Consider the following 19,110-nt stretch of genomic DNA (forward strand, 5'->3'; position numbering starts at 1 on the left):
GAATTTATTTTTATTATTCCCAAAAAGCCAAAGCTGATTTTTTTTTTCTTCTGATTTACACGAACTGTTGATCTTATATAAAATATCCCTTACCCTTTTCAGTTTAACTATGAGTACCTTTGATTCTCCCTGACTGTGGAATGGATCATGCCCTAATTTTAAAAAAATCAGGTTTTCACGCAAGGTAAGAAAATTGCCAAGTGTACACAGGGATCGATGTCTATTGCTAACAGGAAGAGCATTGTGGTATATCAGAAAAGAATTTTAATCAACATTGCATGGGTTCTCATTTACATCACTAACTCAAGTATATTTAAATGACTCTTTTCCCTACAAATCAAATCAGTGGCTCATTGACATGACACAGAGGGGAATCCCCATCTCTTGATTATTCATATCTATTAACTATATTTTACAGTATTTCTGACTCCATATTCTGAAACATTAAAATGAAAAATAAGATTTAGCCTTTTCACTGCAAGAGTTCAACTTTTATTTTCTGAGTAGTTAATAGACCAGAGAAGCTCTTCTGTAACTCTTCCACCATTGTCACTGCTATTTTGTTTGTAAATAGTGAGACTGAATTTTGGGGTAGGGTTCAGGAAAGAGAGGACAGATTGAGGAGTTTAAGAGACTTGAGTGTGAATCTTGACTTTTTTTGATGGCATCCTGGACAACTTGTCATCACACCTCTGCTTGAGTGTTATAGTGACAGAAAATCCGTTACTTAACTTCCACAGTGGTGCATTTATTTTTGCTGTTTCTAGCTGTCATTTCTATATGTAAATATAAACATTTGAACCTTGGTTTCTTTGATGAATAAATGGGAATCGAAATGGGGATATCACAGGGCAGAGGGTTAAAGATAATATATATAAAATGTCTGTCTTATTGCCATTGCCATTCCAAATGTTCAGTTAACATTAGTTATAATTATTTTTATTATTAAATTTTTTTGAATGTTTGTTTATTTTTGAGAGAGAGAGAAAGAGACAGCGGGGAAGGGCAGAGAGAGGGAGACACAGAATCTGAAACAGGCTCCAGGCTCTGAGCTGTCAGCACAGAGCCCAACATGGGGCTGTAACTCACAGACCATGAAATTATGACCTGAGCCAAAGTCAGATGCTTAGCTGACTGAGCCACCCATTATTATTATTTTTTTAGAGAATGTGTCAAATCTTTGCATGAAGGAGAGACTATGTCATCAGAAGGTATTGATGTAAGTAAACATAAAGTGAACTTGAGATTGTTTTGGTATAAATTCAGTTCTATAGAAACAATACAAGAATCTGATTAATTGGCAGAATAATGAGATAGAAAACAACCACAGGAGGACTTCAAGTGGAATAGAGAACATTTTACATATTTAGTATTAAGGTGGATTTGTAAATGGAGGTAGTATTAAGTCGGTATGTATTCTGAGAAGAAATATTATCCTACCATAATTGTAGATTACAAAATTAATGTAACATGTAAAGTATAGCTTCAAAAAAGAAAAATAGGGGTGGCTGGGTGGCTCAGTCAGTTAAGTGTCTGTCTTAGGCTCAGGTCGTGATCTCACGGTTCGTGAGTTGAAACCCCACATCAGTCTCCGGGCTGACAGCTCAGAACCTGGGGCCTGCTTCGGATTCTGTGTCTCCTTCTCTTTCTCCTTTCTCCCATCACATTCTCTCTCTCTCTCTCTCTCTCTCTCTCTCTCTCTCAAAGATAAATAAACATTAAAAAAATTTAAGAAAAATAAAAAAGAGCTAGTGGGAATCTATGTGTCTCTGGCTTCCAGTGTGGATGAAGAGCCATAAGATCACAGTCTTGTATTCTGTGGGACCACTGCAGTTATCTCAGTCTTGGTTCCCTGGCTCCAGTCTCAGCCTTCTCCCACCCAACCTCCATACCACACCACACACACACACACACACACACACACACACACTATATGTGTATATATATGTGTGTGTGTGTGTGTATATATATGTATGTATATATAGATGTATATATATATGTATGTATATATATACATGTGTGTGTATATATATATATATATATATATATATACACACAACTACTTTCACATGAAACTGCTTGTGCCCAAACCCAAACAACACACACACCTCCACATATCTCAGACTTAGGATCCGTTAAGGCAGATGGGAACCTCAGAGAGAGCGATAGGGATCACTTACCGCTTTCTTCACGATAGCATTGGTGCTGAGACTCAGAACACACACAATACTAGATGATTGATTGCCCTATAGAAGTCCTCCAAGAGAGGTGTAGACACAGAGGACTCAGAGTGTTCTGCTGATTATAACAAAATTGAAGTGAGAGTAAGTGACCCCTGGTAAAATTAACTTTTCTTTGACCAAAAAAAAAAAAAAAAAAAAAAAAATGAGGCTCTGATTCATTTCATGACAGGTACAGAATTATTGAAGAAAGTCATTAGGAAGAAATCATGGGCCCTAGAGACTCCCACACTGTACAACCATTCCAAGTCTACTACTCTATATTCTATATCCACACACATCTACACCTACTAACAGCATAGAAAGAGAATTAAGGTGGAAATTGATCCCCACTGAATGCAAAGGTGTTTACATATCATTATTTATTTATTTTAATTTTTTTTTAATGTTTGTTTACTTTTGAGACACAGCACGAGTGAGGGAGGGGCAGAGAGGGAGACACAAAATTCCAAACAGGCTTCAGGCTCTGAGCCATCAGCACGGCCCTGATGCGGGGCTTGAACCCACAAACCGTGAGATCATGACCTGAGCAGAAGTCAGACGCTTAACCGACTGAGCCACCCAGGCACCCCTAATTTAAAAGGTCCCATAGAGAGGTGCCTGGGTGGCTCAGTCTATTAAGCGTGTGACTTCAGCTCCGGTCATGATCTCACGGTTTGTGAGTTCGAGCCTCCCCATTGGGCTCTGTGCTGACATCTCGGAGCCTGGAGCCTGCTTCGGATTCTGTGTCTCCTCCTCTCTCTGTCCCTCCCACGCTCATGCTCTGTCTCTCTCTGTCTTAATAATAAATAAGCGTTAAAAAAATATTTTAAAAGGTCCCATAGAGAACAAGTAGTGGACTGGACCCCAAAGTAACTTATTCTGTAACAGGAAACTGAAAAGCTTTGAACACTAGAATATAGATGCTCAAAATTATGAAATAGTAAAGCAGTATTTTTAAAATCATTTTTACTGAGGATAATGGAATAATTTCACGAATTAAAATACATTTATTACTATGAAATCACATATTTAAAAAAATTTAATGTTTATTTTGAGGGAGAGGGAGACAGAGTGCAAGCAGGGGAGGGGCAGACAGAGGCAGACACAGAATTGGAAGCAGGCTCCAGGCTCTGAGCTGTCAGCACAGAGCCCGAAACGGGGCTTGACCTCACGAACTGTGAGATCATGACCCGAGCCAAAGTCAGACACTTAACCGACTGAGACACCCAGGAGCCCCCAAAACCTCATATTTTTAAATTACAACTTGTCTTTTACCAGTTCTTTCATTGGTTTACGTGGGCCAAATTCAAGTCCGAATCCTAATCAAAATAAAGGAAATAAATACCTTAAAAATGTAGAAGTGTATGAAACTATATGCAAGTTTTATGTCTAGAAACATTTTAGTCCATTTAAGGGTTGATCCTAAAACATAAGCTTGTATTAAGTAAATAATGTCTCATACCAAACAATGATCATGATTTTTAAAGATGGAATACTCTCTCAGCAGAATTTTGTCATTATCTGCTTCTTTAATGTTCTCATCCAATATCATTCATTTGGCGAAAGACATTCGATAAGAGAAAGCGCTCACATAATCTCCAAACAGAGCAGATCTTGACTAATTCAAGTAATCAGGAATACTGAATTTTTCAGCCAAGTGGTTCTCAGGCCTCTGTGGCAACATTCCATTTCTGTATGATCCTTTAACAAATCTTTCTGCTCACCTATAGGTCCTTGTCTACATCAAGGCCACAGAAAAAGACCAGACCTAGGGTCTCCAGCTAGCTATCATTTAGGGATAACAACCACAGCACTCTCTCAAAGGAGATTATCCCCAGTTCTATAGGTCACCAACATTTCATTTGGTGTTCATTAGGTGTATGTATACACCTAATTCATTTCTGCTAATATTCATTTTCATTGTCCCTATTAAAAGGTGACAAAGAAACTTCTTTTAGGTGTGGTTTTTGTATTCCAAGAACAGGGCAATCTTCTTATTAATTCTGATTATTTCTCCTTCACTGTTCAATATCTACCTCCCATTCATAGCTAAGGTTACTATTGATGCTAAAGGCTCTAGTATATGAGTTGACAGCTGTGGGCAAAGGAAAAGTAATTTAAAAGCTTTCAAATATTCAGCAATGAAGAGTTATAGGCAAAGAACCCCGGATACAAATCACAACTTCACACCTTCCTAGTTTTGTGACATGATCAAGTTACTTAATCATTCCAAACCTTTCTTTTCTTTTTCTTTTTTTTTTTTTTCACCTTTAAAAGTACAAATAAAACAGTGCTGGCCTAACAACACCGGGTGGGATATATAGGTACAGTAATTATGTAAAGTGTCTAGTACAGAATCTAGAAAATTATGCACGCTAGATAAATGTGACCCCCTCCCCTTTTCCACATCAAATAATATAGATTACTTCCAGGACCCTCAGTCACTTCTTATTTACTTCTGACAAATGATTTTTTTTAAGTACTAATTATAAAATGGACTAATTATGTTGTAGCCTTGGGAAGTTTTCGAGTAGGTCATTAAAGTTGTAATTGTGGTGTGACTTTTTTTCAGATAGAGGTCTGGTAATAAATCCCCCAGAAACCTTTATATAATGTAGCTTTTTTATTTGAAGCCAAGGAACAGAATAAGAAAACCAGAGCTTTTCATCTTCAAAAGAGTTTATGAGCTTTAAGTAATTAATAGGCACAGCTCTCCTTTGTGCACCAGGCCAGGGCGATTAGCCCTGTGGGCAAAGGAGGAAATGAGTGCCCAGAGGGATAAATTACTTTCCCCAAGGAGCTGTGAGCAGGGTGTGAATGTGTGTGTTGGTGCCTGCTCAGCATGTGTGAGTGTGGTGGAGGTGGGTGCCAGTTAGAAAAAGGAGTGAAGATTCCTAATGAGGACTGATGCAGGGCCTGCTGTGATACCTTTTGTAAGTTCAGTGAGATCTCTATTATCTAGAAAGATTGGGGAAAGGGAGTTTGGCGGATGGTGTTAAAAAAAAAAAAGGTGCACGGGTGCTTATGTTACGTAGATCTAGGTACGTAGATCTACACCGTATATTTATCTAGAGAGCTACATACTGCTATATAGAGTGTATGTATACACCTAATTATGTGCTATAGCGAGTATATGATATACGTGACCAACCCTGCTGATCAGTCACCTGTTTGCTCCTGAATCCATACCTTCGCCCTTCTCCTGTTCTCTCCCCATCTCAGGAAGTTACATTTCCCAGGCTCTCTTGACCAATGGCTCTTGAGTGGAGTTGGCCAACAGAAGGCACTAAATTTGAAGGCAGGACTCTATTTCCTATCTCTCTACCAGCTTTTTATTTTCTGTGTCTTTGTTTGTTTCCAACAGCAGCTAAGTTCATTTAGGGTTCCAGCTCCTGTCTGATAGACCCCGGGGATTCATCTTGGTTTCCTTGACTCAAACTCTTTGTCCCATCAGCCTGTGGGTAACAGTGATTTCATGCTGTTGCCTATTTCTGTGTTACCTTTTTGTCCTCTGTTTAGCTTTTCACCCATTCTTCACTTGCTCAATCAATTTTCTATTAAATATCCTTATTTTGAATATTTAAAGAGGTTTCTGTTACCAGATATGCCACCTCTTTCTTTCTCAGTATACTCAATTTTGAGTGAGCATATGAATTGAAAAGTTGGAATATGATAGCACACTATTAAGTCTAAAGTCATATTAAATATCATTGTATTTTCTTTTAGGCTTTTTCAGGTTAATTAAATTATGCCATTATATAACTGTGGGCAAATCATTAGACTCTTAGTTTCATTTTTATCTGACTAATAAGTATACAATGATAGGTCCTCTCTTCCTCAGAAGATAGTTAATAATGAAATGGAGCACTTTAAAAGTATACATAACATTATCTGAATGGTCAAGACAACATGGAATAATGGAATAAAGAAATAACCACAGTCTCTAGCTTTGGTTTACACTGATGTCAAATCCAATTTCCAACACATGCTTTCCATGTGCCCTGGGACACAGAAATTAATTCTCTCAATTGCAATCTCCTTACCTTTAAAACAGTGGTACCACATCTTTATCAGGCTCATGAGGATTACTTTGCCTAACCTTTGTAAATATCACAGCACTGTGCCCTGAATAGAGGAGATCTTGCAGGAAACTGGATCTCTCTTCATCTTTTATACTACAAGATGTAGAAGTACTTTCTGATAGCACTTTCTTATTGATTTCTTATTCCTAGGGAAAACACATAGAGGAATATCAAATATGTCACCCATAGCCGGATTAACAGAATCCCTCTCTTTGCTTTCTTTCTTTCTTTCTCTCTTTCTTTCTTTCTTTCGCTTTTCAAAAATAGTCATCATGTTTTATTGATTTCAAGTCACTGCTTACCTGAGTTGTCATTTTAGCTTGCCAAGCACTCCAGTTAAATAATATTCCTTTGAATTCTATTTTGAATTTACTGCCTATGGATATCTACTTAATTTTTGTCAACTTATTTGTCCCAGGTTACATTTTTCTTTGTTTTAATTACAGACCAAGAATCTTATCCATATCACCCTAAGAAAGAATATTTTCCCTTACATGTCTTCTCTAAGCTTACCTATCCATTCTTACTCATGCTTTTATGAGATTATCCTGATTTCCATATGACATTCAGTTTTAGAATATATTTTACTATCCATTCTTGTCCAAGCTGGTGACATTGATATTGCCACCTCCTTTGACCTTGTTTTCTTACCAGAACTCTGACCAGTTGAATTGTGTTGACTGATCTTCAGTAAAATATAAGCTTTCACTGAAAAGACTGTGAAAAGTTTGTTGTTAGGGATAGCATGTGGATTTAGGAATAGTTTTGCTTTTTAAGAGGAAGGTTAAAAAGCAGAAAGAAGGAAAACAGTGTGGAGGTTCCTCAAAAAATTAAAAATAGATCTACCCTATGACCCAGCAATAGCACTGCTAGGAATTTACCCAAGGGATACAGGAGTACTGATGCATAGGGGCACTTGTACTCCAATGTTTATAGCAGCACTCTCAACAATAGCCAAATTATGGAAAGAGCCTAAATGTCCATCAACTGATGAATGGATAAAGAAATTGTGGTTTATATACACAATGGAGTACTACGTGGCAATGAGAAAGAATGAAGTATGGCCCTTTGTAGCAACGTGGATGGAACTGGAGAGTGTTATGCTAAGTGAAATAAGCCATACAGAGAAAGACAGATACCATATGGTTTCACTCTTATGTGGATCCTGAGAAACTTAACAGAACCCCATGGGGGAAGGGAAAGAAAAAAGAAAGAGGTTAGAGTGGGAGAGAGCCAAAGCATAAGAGACTCTTAAAAACTGAGAACAAACTGAGGGTTGATGGGGGGTGGGAGGGAGGGGAGGGTGGGTGATGGGTATTGAGGAGGGCACCTTTTGGGATGAGCACTGGGTGTTGTATGGAAACCAATTTGACAACAAATTTCACATATTGAAAAAAAAGAAAAAAAAAGCAGAAAGAAAACTGGATTTAGAAACAGAATCCATGGGCTGTACTTCCTGTTCTACCTCATATGGCCTTTGATGTTTTAGGCAAGTCCCCATCTTTGTTTTGTAATATGGTCCTCTATAAAATGAGGTGGGTATAACAGACTATTTATTATTTATTAATTTAATATTTAATTTTGTTAGATATCTAATGGTTTATTAAATTTTATATAACAAATATATATGTGTATATATATATATTTATTAATATTTTACTTTTTAAGAGAAATTTTAGGTTCATAGCAACACCAAGGTGAAGGCACAGTTATTTCCCATATACTTCTTGCCCCTACACATGCCTAGCCTGCCCTATCAACAACATATCCCACCAGAGTGGTACATGTGTTACAATTGATGAACCTACAGCAACACCTCATAATCACAGAGAGTCCATAGTCTACATTGGGTTCACTCTTGGTGTTGTACATTCTATGAGTTTGGACAAATATATAATGACATGCATCCATCAATCCATCATTATGGTATCAGGAAGAGTATTTTCACTGCCCTAAAACTCCTTTGTGCTCTGCCTGTTCATCTCTCACCCCACAAACCCTGGCAACCACTGATCTTTTTAGTCTCTATAGTTTTTGCCTTTTTCATTGTATCATGTAGCTAGAATCGTACAGTATGTAGCATTATCAGATTGAATGGTGTCACTTAATAATAGGCGTTAAGTTTTTTCATGTCTTTTCATGGCTTAATAGCTCATTTCTGTTTAGCCCTGAATATTATTCCATTGCCTGGGGGTACCATGGTTTATTCACCAACTTACCTTCTGAAGAACATCTTGGTATTTCCAGGCTGTGTCAGTTATGGATAAAGCTGCTATAAACATCTGTGTGTAAGTTGTTGTGTGGACATGAGTTTTCAACACCTTTTGGTAAATACTAAAAAGCATGATTGCTGGGTTGTATGGTAAGAATATGTTCAGTTTTGTAAGAAACTACTAAACTGTCTTCAGAAGTGGTGGGTACCATTTTGTATTCTCAGTAGCAATGAAAGGGGGTCCTGATTGCTCCACTACTTTGCCAGCATTTGGCATTTTTAGGGTTCTACATTTGGCCATTCTAATAAGTATGTAGTGGTATCTCGTTTTAATTTGCATTTCCCTGATGACATATAATGTGGAGCATCTTTACATATGCTTGTTTGCAATAGGTATATCTTCTTTGGCAAGGTGTCTGTTAAGGTCCTTGGCTCATTTTTTAATTAAGTTGTTTGCTTTCTTATTGTTAGATACTAAGAGTTCTTTGTATAGTTTGGGTAACAGTCCTTTATCAGATGTGTCTTTTACAAATATTTTCTCTCAGTCTGTGCTTATCTTACCATCTCTTCCCATTGTCTTTCATGTTACATCTTTTTGCTTCTAAAATAATACTGTGGTATTGGGAAATTCTTATTACTGAAAATCAAATAAAGATGTTATAACTGGGTCATAAAGAGTCAGTGATGCAAAGAACTGGAATCACTTTTAAAATTAAATGATTTGCTGTACTTAAATTACTTCATCATCCAAGGGTGTATTTTTAAAAAAATAAATATACCAATGTGCTTAAAATGAAAAGCCACTAGCCTTGCTCTTATCCTTGCACACCAATTTCCCTACTCCTGAACTTGCATTTCCCTCCCCAAACACATAGGCAAGCTTATTAAGCCATTTTCATGTGGCATTTTCCTAGTTGTTAACTTCAGATCTCTAAATAATATACTAAGCCTCTCTATCTTGATTTATCTGCTTTGGAAATGGTGCTTTGACTATGATAACGGAAATTTAAGTCTTTTAAACCACACCACACCTCCTCTCTCTCTCCTCCCTACCTGGTTCTCTCACTATTCTCAGTTCTCAAAGTTGGTCTTAATGACACATTTAAGTAAATAGAATAGTGTGGTTAAGAAATGGGGCTTTTTGTGCAAAATTGAGGTTCACCGAGTCACATAATTCCCCGGTTTCCTCCTAACAGGTTTTCAAACTTAGAGTAACAATTATATTTGACTGAGTATCCATTTAAACCTACAACCCTGTGCCATTTTTTTTTCAAGGCAAGACCTCACTTTCATCCCAGTCTGAGTTGCATGAGGCTTTTAATATGAAATCACTTTCCATTCAGTCCAAAGCTTCCTTGTTGCTGATGAATGTCATACATAATGAAAGATTATATCCATTTATCCTCAGCAGTAAATCATTTATCACACAAGGGAGATATATTATTGTGAATTCTGATCAAAGCTGCCCACTTTCTTTTGCCGGCAGAAATGCTGCACCCTGTTAGTCGATTGTACAATATCCCGGGAGAAGCAGGGAAAATTATGCCATTGAATGAGGGTTCAGCAAACTCTAGGGGTCTCTAAAATGGCTTTTAAAAAAAATCATGTTTCATGTAGAACCTTCCATGATCCAGGCGTGTGAACTGTAAAAAGTCTTTCCTTGCTTTCTCCACTTAATTAAATCAGAAAGCTGTGGGACTTTTTTGCAGCTTGCTCTGTGATGTCTGTAAAAGGGATTTGTGAATGACACTGTGTGGATATTTTGCCCCCTTTCTTAGAGAGACAATAATTATTACCACTTCTTTTTGAAGCATGCTGTGAGTGGTTTTATCAGTTCGTTTGCTAATGAGCTCCCTCTCTCCTTTATAATGCCAATCATAAAGATGGCTTTTAAATAAGATTTATCTCCCACATTTATTTTCTTTTCACTCTTCCTTATCAAGCTGTGTACCGCTTTGCTGCGGGGAATCACCCACACTACATTGGCAGGGAACAAGGCTGGCCTCTTTGATCTCTTGTTGATAACATACTCTCTCACTGTTTCCTTCTGAGAACAGTCCTCCAGGAGTGTCCTGCCTTCTATTTCATTTTGGATTTTAGGTTATAATTGCTCTATGTTACACATGTGTGTTCACTGCTTTTCAAAGGCTGTGGCATGTGGGTGCCTCAACTTTAAAATTATACTGAGTAAGGTGAGATGTAGAATGAAGCAGGAGAATGGGCCCTCTTCCTTCCGCTTCACTTGGGCTGCGGGCCAGCATACCGGTACAGTTTATTCAGAATTGATGCAAAGTAGTAGCTAGGGATTCACACCATCAAGTCACAAGTCTGCATCTAACATTTACAAACAAGGTCACTTCATTTGCTCTTCATCACATTCTTGACGTATTCTCTCAGTGCTTTGACCATTTAAGAGCTAACTATTGAAATTCCTATTTTCCCCTTCTAGACTGTGAGCTCATTGTGTCCCTTGTATAGTTGATAGAAGTAAATGTAAAGTGCCCAGGCTCCTTATCCTTAAAAGAAGAGATTGCTAAATTTATCACATCGCAAGGATACAGTTATAGCAAAATTATCATACATTAATGTTAATCTAGGTGTTCTTGCTGATGGTTCTTACTTCTCTTATGATTCAGAGTCTTTTACTCTCACAGAGTTACAATTGCCAGATCTAGAGACTAAAATACAGGACACCCAGTTCAATTTGAAGTTTGGGTAAAGAATGAATACATTTTTAGTATATGTGTGTCCCAAATATTACATATGTGACACACTTATATAAAACATTGTTGTTTATCCAAAATTCAAAAAGAGGGAGAGAGAGAAAGGCACTGAGCTCTTTCTCTCCACCGTGTGAGGACACAGTGAGAAGGCAGCCAGCTGCAACCCAATGGGAGAACCCTCACCTGACACAAACCTTGCTGGCACCTTGATCTTGGAGTTCTGCACTCCAGAACTGTGAGAAAATAATTTCTATTGTTTAAGCCACCCCAGTCTGTGATGCTTTATGATGGTTGCCCAAGCTGGCTGATGTAGTAACATTGGAATGTTTTACTCTCTGGCTAAGTTGTATATTTCTTGCTGAACTACGAAAGGACAAAGATGATCATTACCTTTCTTCCATTGACTAGTGTGGACATGTGAATTAATTAGTCTTCTAATTCCAAGCAAGTAGAGACAAGTGAAGGAATCTGCTGATGTTGGACCTTCAACATCAGAGAAAGTCTGTGATTGGCTAACTTCTCAATCTTAAGATACTAAGTGAAAATAATAAAGAAGAATCATGGGGAGTATATGTGACAGTAAATCCCAGTTCGCTCTTGGCTGGGAAATAGCAAAGGCAGTCATGGGAATTTTCAATTAACTAGAGAAGTAGGGGAGAGAGCCTGACTCTCAGCTAATTATAATGTTAAGACTTAAATTATCTGCCTAAATTTTCTGATCATTAGGCATGTTTTTTAAGGAATAAGGGTGACATGTGACTGTGCCTGTGTGTCTGTGCCTATGTGCACATGTGCCCAGACCAACACTAAATTAAGACAGAGATGAGCACCTGAGACCTCAGAGAGGTCAATCACAGACCTCTGTCACACTTCTGTGTGGCAGAATTGGGGATCATCGTACATCAGAGGACATGCCTCTTCTACCATAAGAGACTACCTCCCTTGAAAACTAGAATCTTACATTTGTCAAAATAGATTTTGTGTTTACTAGGAAATTAGTAATATAGCATTTTCTCAATAAATTTGAATTGATGAAGCAAAACTCTTTCCACCTTCCTCCCATCATGATTACCCCCTAATCCTTTTGTTCTTGAGAAGGGCAGTGAGTATTTCATTGCCTCTAATGTGACAGTGAAATAATGAAGTCTTCCTGCAAGAGGGCCAATATATTACTACTTTATTTACCTTTTTGGCTTAAAAAGAGATTACGGCTTATTTTAGTTGTGCTAAAAGCAAAGCTAAATTAGGGAGAATAATGTTTTCACCTCACATAGCTGCCTTGAATAAACTGCTGTGCACCCTAACCTATGTAGTACCTTTATGCCATGTCATGTGTGTTAGTTTTGTTAATGAGGTTGTAAGCCTGAAGCTCTTGACCAAATGGGGGCAGAAATCTCTATAAAGGCCAAAACATTCATTCAGAATGAACTCCTCAGCCACTGACTGTCCAAAAGTGAATTGCCATATATCGGAGTAAAACGACTTAATGTCAATGAGTTCCTGTCTCTCTGATAGTGATTTGGCCCATGGAGTATGTGGGTGGCTGCTGGATACATGTATGTATATGTATATATATATGTATGTGTATATATACATACATATATATGTATGTATGTATGTATTAACTTCTTAGACTTACAATCATTCTTTTCATTTCTGACTTCAGCCTCAAATAGTAACAGAATGCAGCATGGCCCCTGGATTTCAGCAGATGTTTTCAGATTCACTTCTAAAATCATAGCAGTCTTATGATGAAATAATAGGCCTTCATTTACTTTTGAATTCAAACTTTGCTAAAGGGACATTTTAAAAAATAAATCTCTACACTTCCTTAAGATTGCAGTTACAACTTTGTTAGCGAGAAACATCATAGTTGTAAGATGAGTGACATTATAAGCAGCAGTTGCCTCAACCATAGAATTTGTGATAGTTTTGAAAGCTATTGATAACATAATGGAGAATCTTCATGAGTTCAAAGGCAGTTTGCAGTTTAAAAGAATGCAAATCTAAATTCTTCCAGTAACAGTTGAAATGATTTTGAAAACGTTACACCTACAGCCAATCTGTAGGTAATTTTAATTCCAATTGGTTAAGTTAAAGATATTGCTGTCTTAATTAGTACTTCTTTTAAATAAGACCACTTAATTAAATTTTACGTTCAACTACAGGAAGTTTACACATTAATCAGTTTCACAGTATTCTCCATACCCAGACCTAGATCTCAGTTTCAGCAACGAGTGGCAAGGAAAGCAATGTGCTCTAACACCACTAATAACTTTTGAGCCAATAACTCTACGCTGCAGATCCTTATCTAGAAAAGTGTCTGGTCCATCCAACACCCATTTGCATGCAGATGGAGACCTGGTGAAGAATTCTGGCTCCTGTACTCCCCATCTCTTCAATGCTGGGCTATTCACTTGCCCTACTGAAACTCCATTCTCTGTGGTTTTGTTTTGGTTTTGATTTTTAACTGAAAACTGAAATCAAGAATTAGTCTGAAATCAAGAGATGTAGATATCATTTTTTTAATAGTAGTGCTTCTAAAGAGTCCCCCCACCTATAGTTGGTGATTTACTTTTAAATTAACATGAAGCTCACGAAGTTTGTCTTTAAATCGAGTGACTAGTTTCTGTGACATGGTTTGCTTAAAAACATTTTTAGGATTGGATAATAACTTACAGATCTAGGTCTTATTTATCATGGCTTTAGTTCCTGACATCTGGGCCATGTTTTCAAATGCTAATCTTGGGAAAGGTAGCTGGGTATAAAACGATTTATGTATCTACCGATTTTCCATGAAGAATGTCAGAAAGTGCCATAGATCAAGTGAGGGCTTTAAAACCATCCCCAGTTGAGTTTGCCTCTAGTTCAAATACTTCCTGGACATTAGATTTTGGGATAAGATACTTAACCATTGGAATCTGTTTCCTCACTTGAAAAGCTTGGATGACAATTTCACATTCAAAGAATATTAAAAAAGCTAACATTTATTGAGTACTTACCATGAACCACAGGTATTATATAATTTATTCTTAATGATAATTCTAGGATAAAGCTACTGTTATTGTTTCCATTTTATAGATGAAGGAAAAGAGGAACAGAAGCCTAAATAGCTAGTAAATAGCTGATCCTGGATTTAAAACCAGGCAATGCTCCAAACCACCCTGCCTCTAAAACGTAAAGTTTAAATGCCTGATGATCTTTCCGTTTTCCCCAACCAAAGTCTGACATTGAGGCTGAAGAGAATTGGCAGGAGATAGAGAAGAATACCTAGAGGGTTTGTTCTTTTTTCAAATCAGTGTTTAATAGGCTCCTTAAAGTTGGCAGACTTGTATATCACTGACAAAGTGGCTACTTTCCTGTAACATCAAAGAGTAATTGTCAGTTTTTTTTATGAATATAAGTTGATACAGGCAGGAAACAACCCACACAGTTTGCCACCCTTTCTCCTATGAAGTTAATTGATTTCTACTGGTTTAAATTCTATGCCTAAAATCAAGTTTCCAATAAGAAAGCATGTAAACTCTCTCTAAAATGTATGCAGAGACCAGGCACTATACAGGGATTGAAGCAAACATTTGAACTTGTTTCTGTACTTTATACATTTCTCTCTGTAGATTATGTCAAATGTGTCTTTGCAGATATGCTAGGTATAAGGTCGCTAGTCATAAAAATGGCCAAAATACATGTGTAGAGTATCAACTATGTGTGCTTGCTCATTTTTCTCTTTCCTGGTATCACTTCCATTTTATTTAGGTTGAAACTAGGAAACAGCTAGGCTATTAAATGATTTGCATAAAGAACATCTCTGCAAATACTAAGCAGAGAAGCAAGACTATAAACTCAACACTGTGAATCATTAAGATAAATAAGAGGAAGACATGTTCTAAAAGACTGTGTATTGGCTGGACCATCCATGTGCATAACCAACACCCTGACAATCAAGACAGAGTAAGAATAGAGAAGAAGGGAGTGAAACAATGATGACACTTTCTATTAATGAGTAAATAACCAGGAAACCAATAGATAAGGACTAAGAGCTAGTACAGTTCCCTCAAGAGACAGTTTTCAGGTTATTTGCTTTGTTTTATTTTGTTTTGTTGTTCTAACAAACGGAAGAAGGAAAATGGAATCATCATCTGGAAATGTAGGGAGGCCATCAGTCACAAGTGAGAGTTCTTTAATTTTCACTCAGAGTCACTACTACGATTAGCTCTAATATAGGTGTTATTCAAGAAATGGGTTCAAAGAAATAAACTGGCATGAAGTATTGTAAGAGAGGAGATGGGAATGGTCTGAAGTTAGCAGTGTGGGCTGATGGCTATGGTAATCACTTTTAGCTGGCCAAAGGATACCGATTTCTGTGGGAACATCAGCAAGTGATCTGACCATTTAAAAAGTCTCTTTTTTTGAGTCCTTCACATCTAGGCCGTGTGATGTGTTGATCACTTCTTCTTTACTGCACCAGACAAAGCAAGTATTGAAATCCAGCTGACAGTCATGCATGTTGTATTCTCTCATCTTTGCTGGCATTATTCTCTTCTCTTTTGCCCAAAGATAGCTTTCTGAAACTTTTCACTAAAACTGGGCTCTTTCTCCGGGATAATATAGAAGAGGAAACATGAATAGAAGGGATAGCTTGTTATTTTCAGTACAGCTGAACAAGTGGGATGGGGGGCAAGGACCAAGTTGGAAGAATGTTAAATGGAGAAAAGAGATGCCTGCATTTGAAACTATACAGTAGGCCCTTTCCCTGTAGACAGGCAAGACCCTGATTTGTGATTTGTCTCTGAGGCTCACGAGCAGAGATACTAGACTCATTCTCCAAGCTCTTCCCCCCCTTCATTGCTCTTTTATCCACAGTTACCCCTAAACACAGTCTCCCTTCATTCTCTTCCCTGCCCTCCCTTACTTTGGACATTGTCTCCTCAACTCTGCTCTTCCCTACTTCCTTTTAAATTTGGAAATAAAGCAGACAGCATGATCAAGAACTTAACTGGTTTCAGAAGCATCAGCTCCTTCACCACAGAGTAGATAAACCCAGAATTTATGACTAATTTTTTTTCAAGGTCAAATTTCTTAGCTCTTGCAGACTGAGCATGTCTTGTGGTTGTTTCACTGTTGATAATTCTTCTGTTTACTCAACTATTTGTTGACCTTGGCTGTATTTCCTGTCCTGAGCCTATCCCCTGCTCGTATGCCATTCAGTTGTAGAATCAAAACTTACCTGTAAAACCACCAGGGAATATTGGGATTTGTATTATGGTCACTGTGATACAATGTTTCTGAGGGATAAAGAAATTCATAGAAAAGGGACTGGATGAATTGAATGGAGCTTTGAAAGCAATGCAGAGTAGGAAAAAAAAATAGAATATTAACCTCATTAAGAAAATTTTTGGGCTTTTCTAAACACATTTACCATTCAAGATTACACATGCACTTTTAAAATTTTATAAATTCTGTCATGCTATCTCTAGATGAACAAACACCTGTTTATTATATGAATTTCTGTTTTGCTTATACCTATATCCTTTCAAAAGCAAACATCTTAAAAAATGAACAATAACACTTTCATAATCCTCCCCAAACTAACCAAAGCCAAAATAAACACACAGTGATATTTCTTCAAAGAACTGCTTGTTTCACTGTCAGAAATCCCGCCAAACTCAATCTATGTAATAGATGTGCATCTTGACTTTTTTTTTTTCTTTGTTTTGTATCTTTAATATTGTCCTAAATTCAGTCCACTTCATTGGCATTACCTGCTGGCCCATTTAGTCTTTACACTTGGATGGGTCTGAACTTATCAAGGTGACCTATGTGTGATATTTAAATGGAAGTTTTGATTTGTCATTCTTAAAACCCAGCACCAATTAGCAGAGACACTGCCTCCTTAACAAAGGAGCAGGACCGGATGTGTATGCAGTCTTACAGCCTCTGGTGGGTTTCATAGCCTGGCTTGGGCTGCTCCAGCCTCATCACACTTTGGCTATCTACAGCACGCAGGTATGAAGGCAGCATGAAGGACCTTGCAGTGCTATTTTCCTGGTACCCCATGAAACCTGAGCACTTCAGAATGGGCTCACACTCATGGAAAATCAGTTTAAGCCTACAGAAATGTCAAACGTCTTTCCATAGTTTCCTTTCTGCACACAAATGGAATAATGCATTGTAAGGAATAAACCCGTTAAAAAGCAAAACAAAACAAAACAAAACAAAACAAAACAGCACTTTCCCTTAAAAGCAACCATCTCCCTAGGATACCATTTCATATTAAATGAAGATGCAAAGAGTAAAAAAAGTCAAGTGTGCTCAAAATCTCCCACACATGTTGGAAATAAAACCTCTAAAAAAGTGAATACGCACTGTGGCACACACCTAGCCTGTAACTCATTGTTTATGAGGAAATGAAAATTAAAGCACTATGGTTCCAATAATTCTGAATAAAGACACACTAACAACATTAGGGCGGCTTTCAGAGAACAGGAATTTACTTTTTCATCACAAATGTGCTTCGGTCCTAAGTATTTTCTGACTTTTTACCATTACAGAATGAGTGATTTGTCTGCCCTATTTCAAGTGCAATAAATGAATTTTAAAAAGTTATGAAAATATGTGGCTGCTTAAGCAAATTCTTTCAATAGCCCATTGGGTATCTGGGGTATCCCTATATCAGGAATCTTTGTTCTTAGTCTAGGAGGAAAATTGCCAAATACACTCCAGAGTGCCAGGCTTAAAAAGGTGCTGAAGAGAGCCTGCCTGATTACCTGACTTCCAATTTGGCTCACAATGAAAGGTAGTAAAATTACCTTGGTGCCTTTCAGTTGCTGCTGCGGCTGCAATAGACCTTATCTAATAGTTTATTACACCCAGAAAACAAAGCATATTCTAAAGAAAAAATTCACTGCTCCAGTCTCTGACTGAATGGTCTCTTTGAATTCTTTTGTCGATTTCATAGATTTCTAACAACCCGAGGATTGTTTTAGAAATCAGATTTTTATGCCAGCAGCACAATTTCCTCCTCTGTAAGTAGGACAGATTCATCCCACAAGCAACAATGGATTCTTCCCTGCTTAACTCAAGCATGACAGATTAAGCTTCAAGCAGACCTTGAAATGCCACCTCCCCGATTACAGAGGCAGGTGTTTGGGGTATCGGCCGCATTTCTTCCTTGAACTGCCAGCTGATGAGCCACTGCTGTCTGAGGTGGCCAAGCAACCCCAACTGAGCGAGCTGTGTGAAGACTCCACAGGGGACTGTCAGGGATGAGGTGACATACCTCATTGCGGGTGCTCTCAGACAAATCCCTCGCCCCCAAATTGCACCTGCCTCAGGGAAGTTGCCTTGTACAATGCCTGGCACAGGGCAGGCACCTTGCACATGTTTGTGAATATAAAAGAGAAAAATGAGGAGGGAAAAATACAAGTTTAGAGGAAATGCACATTGAGGTAGATGCCTTTCAGATCTTACCAGATCTAAAATAAATGCTGTTATTTCTGGCTAAGTGGTTAATGATGCTAACTTGAAGAATAGCTATATTAAAAAAAAAAGTATAGCTGTTAAAAAAAAAGTAAAATTAGCCAATTAACAAACTAATAAAACACAAGGAAGATAAATGAACAAAAATCTACTGATTTTTAGCCAAATAGCTAAAATCTACTGATAAGATTTGATCATTTATATTAGAAAATGATTTTTTATTAGCAAAATGACCCTTAAAATATGATGCTTCCAAAAGAGCATTTGCAGCCTTTTAGAGACTAGTGTATTGCATAAAGAAAATACCTGCATATGTCTGCATTCAGAATTATAATATGAAGATAACTATTATTCATATAATAATGTGAATTTGCTCTGAAGGCCATCTTAAA

The 19,110-nt window shown here is 37.5% G+C and overlaps 1 protein-coding gene across 4 annotated transcripts in view; it reads left to right on the forward strand.

Moving 5' to 3' along the window:
* The window catches only part of NRG3 (neuregulin 3), a 1,045,385-nt gene that overhangs the window by 790,405 nt on the left and 235,870 nt on the right, over nucleotides 1-19,110 (forward strand). The gene's annotated exons all lie outside the window — the stretch shown is intronic.

Source organism: Panthera tigris, chromosome D2 (assembly GCF_018350195.1).
Source record: "Panthera tigris isolate Pti1 chromosome D2, P.tigris_Pti1_mat1.1, whole genome shotgun sequence".
In the NCBI taxonomy this organism is placed as follows: Eukaryota; Metazoa; Chordata; class Mammalia; order Carnivora; family Felidae; genus Panthera; species Panthera tigris.